The sequence below is a fragment of the Ranitomeya imitator genome, chromosome 7, assembly GCF_032444005.1.
Source record: "Ranitomeya imitator isolate aRanImi1 chromosome 7, aRanImi1.pri, whole genome shotgun sequence".
NCBI classification, from domain to species: domain Eukaryota; kingdom Metazoa; phylum Chordata; class Amphibia; order Anura; family Dendrobatidae; genus Ranitomeya; species Ranitomeya imitator.
This window is the reverse complement of record NC_091288.1, coordinates 37,246,837-37,262,235: the sequence shown is the minus strand read 5'-3', so window position 1 is coordinate 37,262,235 and position 15,399 is coordinate 37,246,837. Positions and strand designations below refer to the sequence as shown.

At 40.7% G+C, this 15,399-nt stretch overlaps 1 protein-coding gene across 1 annotated transcript in view; it reads right to left on the bottom strand.

Annotated features, from left to right (window-relative positions):
- The window catches only part of LOC138644541 (sodium channel protein type 2 subunit alpha-like), a 187,359-nt gene extending 172,525 nt beyond the window's left edge, over positions 1-14,834 (bottom strand). Inside the window, exon 1 of the mRNA XM_069733065.1 lies at positions 14,671-14,834. The gene's annotated coding sequence lies outside the window, so the exon portion shown is untranslated. The remainder of the gene's footprint in view (positions 1-14,670) is intronic.
- Positions 14,835-15,399: the final 565 nt, after the last annotated feature.

The window sequence follows — 15,399 nt, the reverse complement described above, 5'->3', positions numbered from 1 at the left end:
TAGTATAATGCACTCGCCATAATCCTTAGTAGAGCATAATGCAGCACCCATATAGTGCATATGGTATAATACACTCCCCATAGTCCTTAACATAGTATAATACACTCCCCATATTCCTCAATATAGACTAATTCACACCTAATAGTCCTCCATACAGTATAATGCACCCCATTGTTCTCCATACAGCATAATGCACTCCCCGTAGTCCTGCATACAGTATAATGTACTCCCCATAGTCCTCCATATAGTATAAAGCACCCCATAGTCCTCCATATAATGTAATACACTCCACATAGTCCTCAATATAGTACAATGCACTCCCCATAATATAATGCACTCCATAGTCCTTCATACAGCTTAGTGCACGTTCCATAGTCCTCCATACAGGATAATGCACTCCCCATAGTCCTCGATAGAGCATAATGCAGCCCCCATATAGTGCATATAGTATAATGCACTCCTCATAGTCCTTCATAGAGTATAATGCAGCCCAATAAATTATAATGCAGCCCCATAGAGCACATATAGTATAATGCACGCCTCATAGTCCTCAATAGAGTATAATTCAGCCTCATAGATTATAATGCTGCCACATAGAGTATTCTGCAGCCACATAGAGTACATATAGTATAATGCAGCACCCACAGTCCTCAATAGAGTATAATTCAGCCTCATAGATTATAATGCAGCCCCATAGAGTACTTGGACCTGTTGAAGTGCCTTGTGCACGAAACGGCTGTCGTCCATCTGCATCTACATCCCTCCCTGATGTACTACGTTATGTCCGAATAAAGTTTGACACCTGAATACCGGTGAGTGCGCTCCAGTTTTTTATCTTTGGACTGATTTATGAGGACTGTTTTTTTGTGGATCCAGCACCCGTTTAATCATTGAAGGGCGACATTGCGGCCGCACCGTTCAGCAAGGCAGAGGTATTTGAGTCTAACTGATAGCAGCACTGCGGAGGTGTTTTTCTTTTTGTCTGGAAGTGCCCGCGCCCTCTTGCCTGCGTCACATCCGGTTTCGGTCACCGCGTATTATTAGTCTCTATGGTTACTTTGGCTCCTCAACCCTTCATGATCCTGAGCCCGTTACTGTAGCACAACCTCAGCTCAGCAAAAGAATGTTACCAACTAGCCGTGCAGCCCTATAGTTCAGGGAGTGTTCAATCACTGTTACCTAATGTTAATAGACCTTTAAATGTTATTGATCTGATAAGGTGACTAAGTGCATACCATCATTTTTTTTTTTATCTTTCTCCCCTAGCCCCTTTCCTGTATTCCCTGTCCCCCTAATGTGGGGATATTACCAAGAGGAAAATTAGTGCACCCATCCATTCATGCCCAATCCTTACAATAGTATGCAGTATAAAACTCCAAAAGTTAAATAAATCCAAAATCCCTTTACATTATCAGTCATTTCTTCCATAATAGGGTACTGCAATTTTTTTAATATACACAGGGAATTAATTAATGAAGAATGGTTCGTAACCCTATTCTCCATGATATACATTATGTCATAATAGACGATGTTTTATAATCTGTTTTCATAGGAGGCCCTCTGAGGTGGATACCATTTTATTTACAGGAAACTCTCCAAGCTATGTTCCTTTCATTCCTGAGAGAACATTAATAGTGAATTCCTATATAATACACCATAGCTGGCCTTCATTGCATCTCCTCAGCAGCTTCACTGCCCGGCACAGCATGGCGCGCGATGAAGTGATGTCATCGCGCCTGCTGCATCAGACGCAGAGGGAAAATGATGGGAGAGGGAGCATCACCTTACGCTCTCTCCTACATCATTGCTTTCCACTATATCGGCATATATGATATTGATACAGTTGAACGCATCATGCAGGGGCACCTGGCCCCCCTACCTCAAGTGCCCCATAGCGGCTGAGTGGTCTGCTGCTAGCAGGATGCCAGTGGCTTGGGGCCCCTGGGGGAGATAGGACCCTAGGCAAATGCCTAGTTTGCCTTCCCCTAACGCCGGCCCTACCATTAAATAAGCATACACAAGGCTCCACACAGAAGATCTTGGCAACATGGAAAATCGAAGGCTGAGGGGCGATCTTATTATTATTTGCAAATATATGAAAGGACAGCGCAAAGATCCTTGTAATGATCTTTTTACACTTAGCACCACAACAGTGAGTGGTGCTGTGAGCTATGACTGTAAATGACTGAAAGCTGGTGGCTCCTGGGAGGAAATGAGTTCATTTTCTCCCCATAGCCGCGCTTTTAGTAAGGCGGCCTGTAATATTTTAAGATTGTTATTGAGAAGTATAAACTATGTAAAGAAATGGTTCACTGATATATTTTTGTTGAAAACAATATTTTATTAGATATCCACTGAAAAAACACTTAAGGTAGTAAGGACACTATATCACAAGTAGTTAGAGGAAAGTGGTCACAGCAAGGATAGGGCTGCTATACAACATTACATGTAATCATTGGCAGAAAAAAGAGAAGGGAAAGTGAGTAAAGATAAAAGTTTACACACCCATCATTTAATCAAATATCAATTTTATTCTAATTTGAATAAAATTGATATTTGATTAAATAATGGGTGTGCACACTTTTTTACCTTAATGACAATGTATCCCATGACGCACACGCAATTAACATTAACATAAAAAAGGGTTTCATCATTTCAGAATAGAAGTTAAAGATACTAGATAACACCTAGTGTAAAATCAATGTCCTCTATCCTTGAGAAAAGAAAATAATAATGGGAAAAATTGGGGCATGATGTGAAAAATAGTGCGATAGTGGCCCTATCAATCCCTATCAAACCCTGGAACCACTATTGGACTCTAATTCTGACCACTCCTATGAGCAGACGTTGGCACCCTTTAACCCCTTTACCCCCAAGGTTGGTTTGCACGTTAATGACCGGGCCAATTTTTACAATTCTGACCACTGTCCCTTTATGAGGTTATAACTCTGGAACGCTTCAACGGATCCCAGTGAATCTGACATTGTTTTCTTGTGACATATTGTACTTCATGACAATGGTAAAAATTCTTTGATAGTACCTGCGTTTATTTGTGAAAAAAATGGAAATTTGGCGAAAATTATGAAAATTTCGCAATTTTCCAACTTTGAATTTTTATGCAATGAAATCACAGAGATATGTCACACAAAATACTTAATACATAACATTTCCCACATGTCTACTTTATATCAGCACAATTTTGGAACCAAAATTTTTTTTTGTTAGGGAGTTATAAGGGTGAAAAGTTGACCAGCAATTTCTCATTTCTACAACACCATTTTTTTTAGGGACCACATCTCATTTGAAGTCATTTTGAGGGGTCTATATGATAGAAAATACCCAAGTGTGACACCATTCTAAAAACTACACCCCTCATGGTGCTCAAAACCACATTCAAGAAGTTTATTAACCCTTCTGGTGCTTCACAGGAATTTTTTGAATGTTTAAATAAAAATGAACATTTAGCTTTTTCACAAAAAATTTAATTCAGCTCCAATTTGTTTTATTTTACCAAGGGTAACAGGAGAAAATGGACCCCAAACATTGTTGTACAATTTGTCCTGAGTACGACAATACCCCACATGTGGGGGTAAACCACTGTTTGGGCGCATGGCACAGCTCGGAAGCGAAGGAGCGCCATTTGACTTTTCAATGCAAAATTGACTGGAATTGAGATGGGACGCCATGTTTCGTTTGGAGAGCCCCATTGAAACCCCCCACAAGTGACACCATTTTGGAAAGTAGACCCCCTAAGGAACTTATCTAGAGGTGTGGTGAGCTCTTTGACCCTTCACAGAAGTTTATAATGTAGAACCGTAAAAATAAAAAATCATATTTTTTCACAAAAATTATATTTTCGCCCCCAATTTTTTTTTTCCAAGGGTAAGAGAAGAAATTGGACCCCAAAAGTTGTTGTACAATTTGTCCTGAGTACGCTGATACCCCATATGTGGGGGTAAACCACTGTTTGGGCAGATGAGAGAGCTCGGAAGGGAAGGAGCGCCGTTTGACTTTTCAATGCAAAATTGACAGGAATTGAGATGGGACGCCATGTTGCGTTTGGAGAGCCACTGATGTGCCTAAACATTGAAACCCCCCACAAGTGACACCATTTTGGAAAGTAGACCCCCTAAGGAACTTATCTAGAGGTGTGGTGAGCGCTTTGACCCACCAAGGGCTTCACAGAAGTTTATAATGGAGAGCCGTAAAAATAAAACAAAAATTTTTTCCCACAAAAATTATTTTTTAGCCCCCAGTTTTGTATTTTCCCGAGGGTAACAGGAGAAATTGGACCCCAAAATTTGTTGTCCAATTTTTCCTGAGTGCGCTGATACCCCATATGTGGGGGGGAACCACTGTTTGGGCGTATGGGAGGGCTCGGAAGGGAAGGAGCTCCATTTGGAATGCAGACTTAGATGGAATGGTCTGCAGGTGTCACATTGCATTTGCAGAGCCCCCAATGTACCTAAACAGTAGAAACCCCCCACAAGTGACACCATTTTGGAAACTAGACCCCCTAAGGAACTCATCTAGATGTGTTGTGAGAACTTTGAACCCCCAAGTGTTTCACTACAGTTTGTAACGCAGAGCCGTGAAAATAAAAAAAAAAAATCTTTCCCCCCAAAATAATTTTTTAGCCCCCAGTTTTGTATCTTCCCGAGGGTAAGAGGAGAAATTGGACCCCAACAGTTGTTGTCCTATTTGTCCTGAGTACGCTGATACCCCATATGTTGGAGTAAACCCCTGTTTGGGCACACGGGCGAGCTCGGAAGGGAAGAAGCACTGTTTTACTTTTTCAACGCAGAATTGGCTGGAATTGAGATCGGACGCCATGTCGCTTTTGGAGAGCCCCTGATGTGCCTAAACAGTGGAAACCCCCCAATTATAACTGAAACCCTAATCCAAACACACCCCTAACCCTAATTCCAACGATAACCCTAACCACACCTCTAACCCTGACACACCCCTAACCCTAATCCCAACCCTATTCCCAACTGTAAATGTAATCTAAACCCTAACTGTAACTTTAGCCCCAACCCAAACTGTAGCCCTAGCCCTAACCCTAGCCCTAACCCTAGCCCTAACCCTAGCCCTAGCCCTAACCCTAACCCTAACCCTAGCCCTAACCCTAGCCCTAACCCTAGCCCTAACCCTAGCCCTAACCCTAGCCCTAACCCTAACCCTAGCCCTAGCCCTAACCCTAGCCCTAACCTTAGCCCTAGCCCTAATGGGAAAATGGAAATAAATACATTTTTTTAATTTTTCCCTAACTAAGGGGGTGATGAAGGGGGGTTTGATTTACTTTTATAGTGGGTTTTTTAGCGGATTTTTATGATTGGCAGCCGTCACACACTGAAAGACGCTTTTTATTGCAAAAAATATTTTTTGTGTTACCACATTTTGAGAGCTATACTTTTTCCATATTTTGGTCCACAGAGTCATTTGGAAATTTTTTTTTAACTTTTTTACTTTGTCCCAGGGGGGGACATCACAGATCGATGATCTGACAGTTTGCACAGCACTCTGTCAGATCACCGATCTGATAGCAGTGCAGGCTGCTTCACAGTGCCTGCTCTGAGCAGGCTCTGTGAAGCCACCTCCCTCCCTGCAGGACCCAGATCCGCGGCCATCTTGGATCCGGGCCTGGAACAAGCAGGGAGGGAGGTAAGACCCTCACAGCAATGCGATCACATCGCGTTGCTGCGGGGGGCTCAGGGAAGCCCGCAGGGAGCCCCCTCCCTGCGCGATGCTTCCCTGTACTGCCGGCACATCGTGATCATCTTTGATCGTGGTGTGCCAGGGGTTAATGTGCCGGGGGCGGTCCGTGACCGCTCCTGGCACATAGTGCCGGATGTCAGCTGCGATAGGCAGCTGACACCCGGCCGCGATCGGCCGCGCTCCCCCTGTGAGCGCCGCCGATCGCGCTGGACGTACTATCCCGTCCGTGGTCATGGAGGCCCACCCCACCTCGACGGGATAGTACGTCCGATGTCAGAAAGGGGTTAATGTGTAAGTGGTGCCCCCTTCCCAATGATGGCTGGTCCTAAAACAGCCTAGTAAGCCCTAAATGCTAGGAACTGTCCTATCCATACAGATATGTAGACCAAAATTGACTGATAGCCCCATATGGATTGTACATACAACATATGCAAGCCACATACAGTTGTGCTCAAAAGTTTACATACCCCAGCAGAAGTTTTGCTTTCTTGGCCTTTTTTCATAGAATATGATTGATAACACCAAAACTTTTTCTCCACTAATCGTTAGTGGTTGGGTGAAGTCATTTATTGTCAAACTACTGTGTTTTCTCTTTTTAAATCATAATGAAAACCCAAAACATCCAAATGACCCTGATCAAAAGTTCACATACGCTGGTGATTTTGGAATGATAACATGCACAGAAGTTTACAAAAATGGGGTTGAATGGCTACTAAAGGTAACCTGTGACCTGTTTGCTTGTAATCAGAGTGTGTGCATAAAAGCTGAGTGAGTTTCTGGGATCCAGACAGACTCTTGCATCTTTCATCCAGCCACTGATGTTTCTGGATTGTGAGTCATGGGGAAAGCAAAAGAATTGTCAACGGATCTACAGGATAAGCTAGTTGAACTGTATAAAACAGGAAAGGGATACAAAAAGATATCCAAGGAATTGATAATGCCAGTCAGCAGCGTTCAAACTGTGATTAACAACTGGAAAATCAGGGGCTCTGTAAAAACAAAACCATGGTCAGGTAGACCAACAAAAATGTCATCCACAACTTCCAGGAAAATTGTTCGGGATGTAAAGAAAAACCCACACATAACATCAGCTGAAATACTGGACTCTTTGAAAACTAGCGGTGTGGCTGTTTCAAGATGCACAATAAGGAGGCACTTGAAGAAAAATGGGCTGCATGGTCGAGCCGCCAGAAGAAAACCATTTTTGCGCAAATGCCACAAAGCATCTCACCTACAATTCGCAAAACAGCACAAGCCTCAAAAACAGAGACAAGCCTCAAAACTTCTGGAACAAGGTGTTTGGAGTGATTAGACCAAAATTTAACTTTTTTGGCCACAAACATAAAAGTTAAAATTTGAGAGAGGTCAACAAGGCCTATGATGAAAGGAACACTATTCCTACTGTAAAAGCATGGAAGTGGATCACTGATGTTTTGGGGATGTGTGAGCTACAAAGGCACAGGAACCGTGGTCAAAGTTGAAGGAAAGATGAATGCAGCACGTTATCAACAATAACTGGAGGCAAATTTGCACTCATCAGCCCGGAAGCTGCGCATGGAGCGTACTTGGTTGTCCCAACATGACAGCGATCCAAAACACAAGGCCAAGTTGACCTGTCATTGGCTACAGCAGAACAAAGTGAAGGTTCTGGAGTGGCCATCTCAGTCTCCTGACCTCAATATCATTGAGCCACTCTGGGGAGATCTCAAGCGCGCAGTTCATTCTAGACAGTCCAGGAATTTACAGGAACTGGAGGCTTTTTGACAAGTAGAGTGGGCAGCTTTACCATCTGAGAAAATAAAGAACCCCATCCACAACTACCACAAAAGACTTCAAGTTGTCATTGATATTAGAGGGGACAATTCACGGCATTAAAAAATGGGGTATGTGGACTTTTTATCAGGGTCATTTGGATGATTTGGATTGTCATTATGAAAACACAGTAGTTTGACAATATATGGCTTCACTCATCCACTATCCAGAAGTGGAGAAAAAGTTTTGGTGTTATCATTCATATTATCTGAAAAAAGGCCAAGAAGGCAAAATTTCTGTCAGGATATGTAAACTTTTGAGCACAACTGTATAAGAAACTTCATATAACTTTTCTGAAATAAGAACACTTTTCACTCAAAGGGTTTCCCCTATAAAACCTTCATCAGGAGTGGATTTACCTGCAGACTGACCCTATATTCTGCAGGTAAATAGCATTTTGCAAGGTGATAAGTTCCCTGTAAATGTGTTCAAATGGAGCACCAGACTGAAGACCCCAAACTTATAGCCCTTGTGGGAGCAGTGCCACAGCTGGAACCTGGTACCATTGTAGAAAATGTCGGTACCATAAAATACTTAATAAACAAAAAAACCTGTAATCTGGTATAGGTCATACCTATTTCTATTTGAATAAGTTCCCAATACAGCATTAGAAAAAGTAGACATATTAGTCTACACCTTTACTATGACCTCAGTTGGGTAAATTTGGCCATTTTCCCCTGCAGTCCTAAATACGTTGGCAGTCTCTGCTCGAGTTTTCACAGCACGTCTGATCAGAAGACTTCACCCGGGCATTAGTGCAGACTTTAATCATGTGATCACTGTGACATTGCGAGTAAGGCACTATGACAGGCTGTCACAATGATTGCGTCAAAGCATTTTAGTCAATATTGTAGCCACCACGGTACCCTCCTCATATCAGGACTATTTTATCAATTACAATGGATGGAGATTCAATTACAAAGAAAATACAATTGCACAATAATCAAACAGTAAAAACATACAAAACAATAACAATGAGCAAAAAAAATTAACATTTAGACAAAAAAAAAAAAAAAAAACAACCTTTATCGCTTTATAGGTAGCATGATGTAAAAGACAATGAACAACAGGAAACAGTTTTCTAATCTTCTCCTGTAAAATACCAAAATGATAAAGAAGATGTTGTTTGATGCATACTCACCAAGGTTCTTACTCATCTCTCTAATGGATAATGACTTAGCGGATTGGAATATATCATGAATGCTGACCAATCAGTTGAATTATCAAAGTTATGGCAGCCCAAATGAAGGAAAAATGAGCCATTAGAGAGGCCCTGGGGAAGAAGATTACACATATTCTAAATCGGAAAAGAGTCAGGGGCATTTAAGGACTTCTTAGAAATCTTCATAAATAAAGTTGCAGAAGTTTCTAACATTTCCCAACATACATTTTATATTATTTGCCCTAATTGGGTGCATATTACCAAAGCAGCAAAAGACAATGGCGTAATTACCAAAGAGGTAGATCATTCTGCGGTTGAAGACCCGTGGGAGATATGGAGCCCAACCCTGGTTAATCTTAGCACCTTTGCTCGTTTGTGGTGTGAACTTGTGCAAGACTCCACTCTCTAAAGTATTGCATTGTTATCAAGCAAAAGGGTGGGCAGTTGGCCCAAAAGGGTGTTATGAGAACTAGTTAAATTTTTGCTTTTGGAACACCATACTTCTGTTTCCGACATTGTCCAAAGGTGCAGACTTGGGTTGAGAATATACAAATGCCATTAGTCAGACCCCAGTGATGAAATAATACTTTGTGTCCAAATATTTAACATCCCATCAACTGCAGAACCTCTTTGAGAAGATGGCATCACTAAAAAAAGGAAACAGCTAAGATGTGCATAATGAAAAGAGTTTCCAACCATTAGGCCCATTGGCTTGTCACTAGGATTTGTTATCTCTCCTTGGTCGGATAGGGTCTGTCTGCCAAGACCCACCTCATACATAAAAATAAAAAGCGACAGAGCATATTGTTCCTCCATAGCATAGTGTTCCGTCCATCAACAACCAAAATGGCTCCATTAATTTGAAGGTTCTCAGCATCAGCATCCTCAACCGCTAGGTCATAATATCAGTGGTTCCGATACAGCCATTTCTCCTGTTATGATTAGGTGACCTTGGAGCAGCATGAAAACTTTCACTGGAGTAGGTGGTAACTATACTGACCGCAAACCCTGATCTTAACACCGCAACTAGAAGTAGCCGTGGGGTGTGCCTAACAAAACCTAAACACCTTGACACAGCCGGAGGACTAAATACCCCTATAGATGGAAATAGGAATTCTACCTTGCCTCAGAGCAGAACCCCAAAGAATAGGCAGCCCCCCACAAATAATGACTGTGAGTAGTAGAGGAAAAGACACACGCAGGCAGGAAACAGGATTTAGCAAAAGAGGCCACACTAGCTAAAATAGGAAAGGATAGGACAGCGGTCAGTATTAAAATCCTTCCCAAAAATATCCACAGCAGAAAATACAAAAACTCCACCATCTAACTAAAGATGTGGAGCGTATATCTGCAACTTCAGAGAATCCAACAAGACTGAGAAAACACTGACACAGTCTAAGCAGGACAAGAGAAAATAAATGGATAGCAGCACAGAATATAAGCACACTGCATGTGTGCCACAGAAAAAGAAACAGACACTTATCTTTGCTGAATTGGCAGCAAAGCAGGAGAAGCCAGAAAGAGATCCAACTCTTCACAAGAAACATTGACAACTGGCAAGGACTAATGAATCCTGCACACCTAAATATCCCTGTCAGAACTGCAATCAGCAGATACATCTGGCCAGGACTGCGACTCAGAGACATCTGCATTCCCACCTACAACCACTGGAGGGAACCCAAAAGCAGAATTCACAACATTCTCCCCAGTCTTTCCAAACTGGTTGATAAAACAGTTCGAGTAACCAGGGAAACGATCTCCTAACCCAGACGTACTATGGATAGAACTGAATAATCAAGTACTGGTAGGTGCAACACAACCCTTGAGGAACCATTTGGCACATCCGCCACCTGTATCGTTCCATGGTACTCATGTCTGGCCAGAGGACGCTGAAGCTGCATAGTGGTGTGGGAACTGGGAGAGGGTAGCAGTATCGGGGGGGGGGGGGGAAGTGGGAAACTTATTTACTTCATGGGGCACAGTGACTTGTCATTTACTTTTGGGGGCACAGTGGCAGTTACTATACACTTCATGAGGTTCAGTGGCACCTCATCTTTACATCATGGGACAGTGTGGCACTTACTTCAGGGCTACGGCGGAGCTCATTATTTACTAAAGTGGCACTTACTATTTACTCCAGGACGTACACTTTTATCATCCCTTTTCCCAGGTATTTACTATCTATATGCCTTATCATAAAATGAGAAAATCCTTTTAAAATAATATTCTTAAAACAAATATTTGACAGTGGATAATGCCTGCGACAGGGACAAGGGGGCATCCTCTACGTCTTAATTATAATCTCAGACGCAGATTCCTTACTGTAAAAGCAGTAAGACTATGGAAGTTTCTGCCGAGTGATGTTGTAATGGTTGTTTCTCTACCTGATGAGGCAATTTGCATATTATGTTTCTCTACTAAAATTCAAAAAGGGTCTGGATGCCTTTCTTGATAATTATAATAGTACAGTTATGGGCACTAGATTCTCTGATGTGATGTTGATCCAGGGAACTAGTCATATGGAGTCGGGAAGGATTTTTTCCACTAATATGGAACTATTTTGCCTTCTTAAGGATCAACATGTTAGGCCAGGGGTCCCCAACTCCAGTCCTCAAGGCCCACCAACAGGTCATGTTTTCAGGATTTCCTTTGCATTGCACAGGTGATGCAATTATTACCTGGGCAAGACTAAGGAAATCCTGAAAACATGACATGTTGGTGGGCCTTGAGGACTGGAGTTGGGGACCCCTGTGTTAGGCGATAGGTTGAACTCGATGGACTTAAGTCTACCTTCAACCTTTAAAGGAAAGTCCCCATAAGATACGCCCTGCATGCCAATTTCCTCACAAAAAATGTCAGCGATGCATAGTTGAGATTTCTTAGATCCCAACTGCTTTTCTTATACTGTGTTTTAATTCCATGTAAAAAATACACAGCAATTAAGCAACGCCTGAACATACAATTAAGCCTACCCTTGCAGATTTTCTTTGCCGTGTTATACATTAATAGGGACATCAAGATTTCAACAAATTTCATCTTCATGTTACTGAAAATGTTGACAGAGAAATTATGCGTACGACATAGAAAAATTCACCTTTTGCAATGGAAAGGATGCAAGGCGGAAAGAAATCCAAGACAAAATCTTGATGTAACAAGTTGCCGAAGCACAAGCTAAACGTTGGAAAGTAGGAGTAAGAAAATGGAAATCTTTCAACAATGATTCCTAATGTTCTCCCTGTACAAATGTCTTTGTGATGCCCCGTTCTAATTCCAAACTAGATCCGGAAACCTGCCCTGGATCATAGGGAGAGATGTGGTGCGGCCTCCGCCCCACCGCAAGCAATTGAGAGATCTAACTCTATGTACACACATGGGAAAGACGAGTCAATCAACTGGAGTTGGGTGTTGGGAGAAGCCGACCCAGGACCATACCAGACTCATCACTTCTCTCTCTATGGTCCAAGGCAGGTCCTTCAACCTATGTTTTCTCTGAAACATCGGAGCATTTCAGAGAAACACATATCTGTCTGAAATCGTGCAGGCTCTGCTCCGATTCCTGCTGCCCATGATCTAGGTAGCTTAAATAAAGAGACGGGTTCCCTTTAAAAAAAAGGAAAAAACAAGGGGAAAATTATATCTGTTCATCGTATAGAACTTTCCAAGTTTTCCAATTTTGCTCCAAAAAGAGAAACTCCAATATGTTCCATCTTAGAGGAAAAGAAAGCTTTTTTATTCATTCCAAACCGTTACGAATAATCCAAAGAATGTCTAAAAATAAAACTAAGCATGTCATACAAGGGACCCTACTTTATTTTACGCAACTTACAAAAAATATATTTTTTTTAAATGTTAAAATAAATTAAAATGTTAAGACTTAGGGCTTATTCACGTCAGTTTTTTTCACGTGTGAGGGAAACTGACCGAGTTTCAACAGTGCTTTATCAAAGTTTGGTCTGAGTTTTATCAGGTTTTTTTGCACGTGAAAAAAAGTAAAAAAAAGTTTTTCTATTAGTGATGAGCGAGTGTACTCATTGCTCTGGTTTTCCCGAGCACACTCGGGTGGTCTCCGAGTATTTGCTAGTGTTCGGAAATTTAGTTTTCATTGCCGCAGCTGAATGATTTACAGCTATTAGTCAGGCTGAATACATGTGGGGATTGTCTGGTTGCTAGGGAATCCCCACATGTACTCAGGCTGGCTAGAAGCTGTAAATCATTCAGCTGAGGCGATGAAAACTAAATCTCCGAACACTAACAAATACTCGGAGATCACCTGAGCGTGCTCGGGAAAACCCAAGCAACGAGTACACTCGCTCATCACTATTCTCTATCTTTTCCTATCTGTCTGTGAAAATCATCCGATTTTTTTTCACGGATCCACACACTTGCATTGCCAATTCTGATCCGATAGCTGTTCAATATTGGACACATGTCTGCCATTTTGCCAGGACCGCTCAATCAGCAAAAGATCACAGACATGTGAATGACGACATTCTATCTGTAAAAAATGCAAAATGCAAAAAACAGACGTCTGAAGAACCCTAGCAAACTGGGAAAAAAAGTCAGGACTTTATTTAACTGTGTTAAAACAATGAAAAGGAAAAATAAAACAATTTTTTTGACAGGTAAATTAGGAAAAAGAGTTTTCAATAGTTATATATATATACAGTATATATATATATGTAATGTATGTTATGTAAAATATTACATTAACTTACGGTATATTAAAAAGGGGAAAATGGCACAAAAAAATATAAAGAATTTGAAAAGTCTCTTTTATTGTACAAGTCACAGTTTTTAACCTATTACATTTTGCGCAATAATGTATAAAAACGAACGTTTGCAGAAAAATATTGCGGGTAAAATCTGATATGAAATCAAATAAAAAAACAACAACTAGGATGAATCAAACAAATGTAGGAAACATTTACTATCTAGAATAGTGCTGGCAGTCAGTGTACGGTGTCATTTCATGTAGCTCTGTACAGATTGGCAATTTAGACTTAAGAGGAAGGTTAGACCTGCCACACCCACACTCCGAGAGAAAAAAAAAACATTAAAAAAAAACCACAGACCGACTTCCCCTCGTGAGAAGGTTACATGTAATCACTAAAGCTTTATCTTATTTAAAGGGCGACCCTCAATCTGCATACATTACCATTATTTTGCATGATTTATATACAATTAACCTTTTTGGAAGGATCACGGGAAAAACAAAGAACTGGAATTGTCCAGAATATAACAGAACAATGCCCAGCAAAAATAATAATAATAACAATAAAAATAATAATAATAATAATAATAATAAAAATAATAATACAATAAAATATACAACTAAACAACTGTGTTTTATTTTTTTTTATAAAAGAATAAATAAAAAATGAAGCAACAGATGTCAGATTTTTTTTTTTTAAACGGCTTCTTCTATTTTTTTTAAACTTATTTTAAAGGTACGTGTCAACTCTACGGAGAGGTTCAAGTCTATAAACATAAAAGAAAGGGGATGTCATATGAAAGGCCTCTCTGATCTGAGGCCTAAAGGATATGTTTTTGCTTTTTTTTTTTTTTCTCTTCAGGAAAATAGCAGCAGTATCTAATAAGCGCTGGCTTTCAATAACAGATTTGATCCTGATCTGTGATTAGCGAGCTGCGAGGGGAGAGGAGACAGTAAGCAGATATAGTTCGCCCTCTCCTAGCTCATGGGCAAAGATAAGGAAGTAGAGATAATTATATGATGATTGCAAGATTATTATAAGCAGTAAGTAACAGGGATGGAAATACGTTCCCGAATCCATCCCTTTAACTTGCAACAAATACTATGGGGACGCAGGGCAGATTCTAATATGCGACGTTATAAATAAAAGGCAATTAAAAAAAAAAAAAAGAGAGAATAGTAAGGACTAAGGATTTTTGCAAGGCATGTCAGGAGCCGCAGACCATGTGTTCGTAAGGAAGAAGCATAGAATGTTCTGTAATCTTACCTGATACATGAGATATCATAGCATAGGGTAAAGTCCTAGTGTTCCTGCCAAGGCTGGATTTCCGCTGTGAGGCACAGATATGCACAAAACTGCCACAATCATTTCATTCTGCTGGCAAAAGAGAACATAAACCTCTTCTTAATGTTCTCCATCTCCTGTACTGTGGCTTTCTCTATGGTCTGTAACGCATGAAACTGGAAAAAGAAATAAATATATAAAAAAAAAAATACATGAAACACCTCAATATGGCAGCTCCATCTACTGGTAAAAGTAGAAACAGAACAAAGGTACTTAGATGAGAGAAGAGCAGGCACTCGGTGAGAATGGGCGCGGAGTATCGATCCTAACTTGACATTACTCTTCATCCGCCCCGGGAGATGAGAAAAATATTCTAAAGATCCTTAAAGTTTCTCTCTATGTTCTTAGTGACTTTCACCCTTACTTTTAATTAAATATACTTTTTAGAGATGAGCAAATTGACTCGATGCAAAACAAATTTGCATTGAATTTTTATGATGTACAATAACAAATTGTATTGTGGTACCGTGTTAGCCAGAAAAATCGATGTGAATATTTTTCTGCCCAATGATGACAGAAGTATTCTAGGAGTGATACCTTTATTGGCTTTTTTTTTTTTTTTTCTGGTTAGCCAATAAAGGTATCACTCCTAGAATACTTCTGTCATCATTGGGCAGAAAAATATTCACATAGAATTTTTAGGAATTCAAT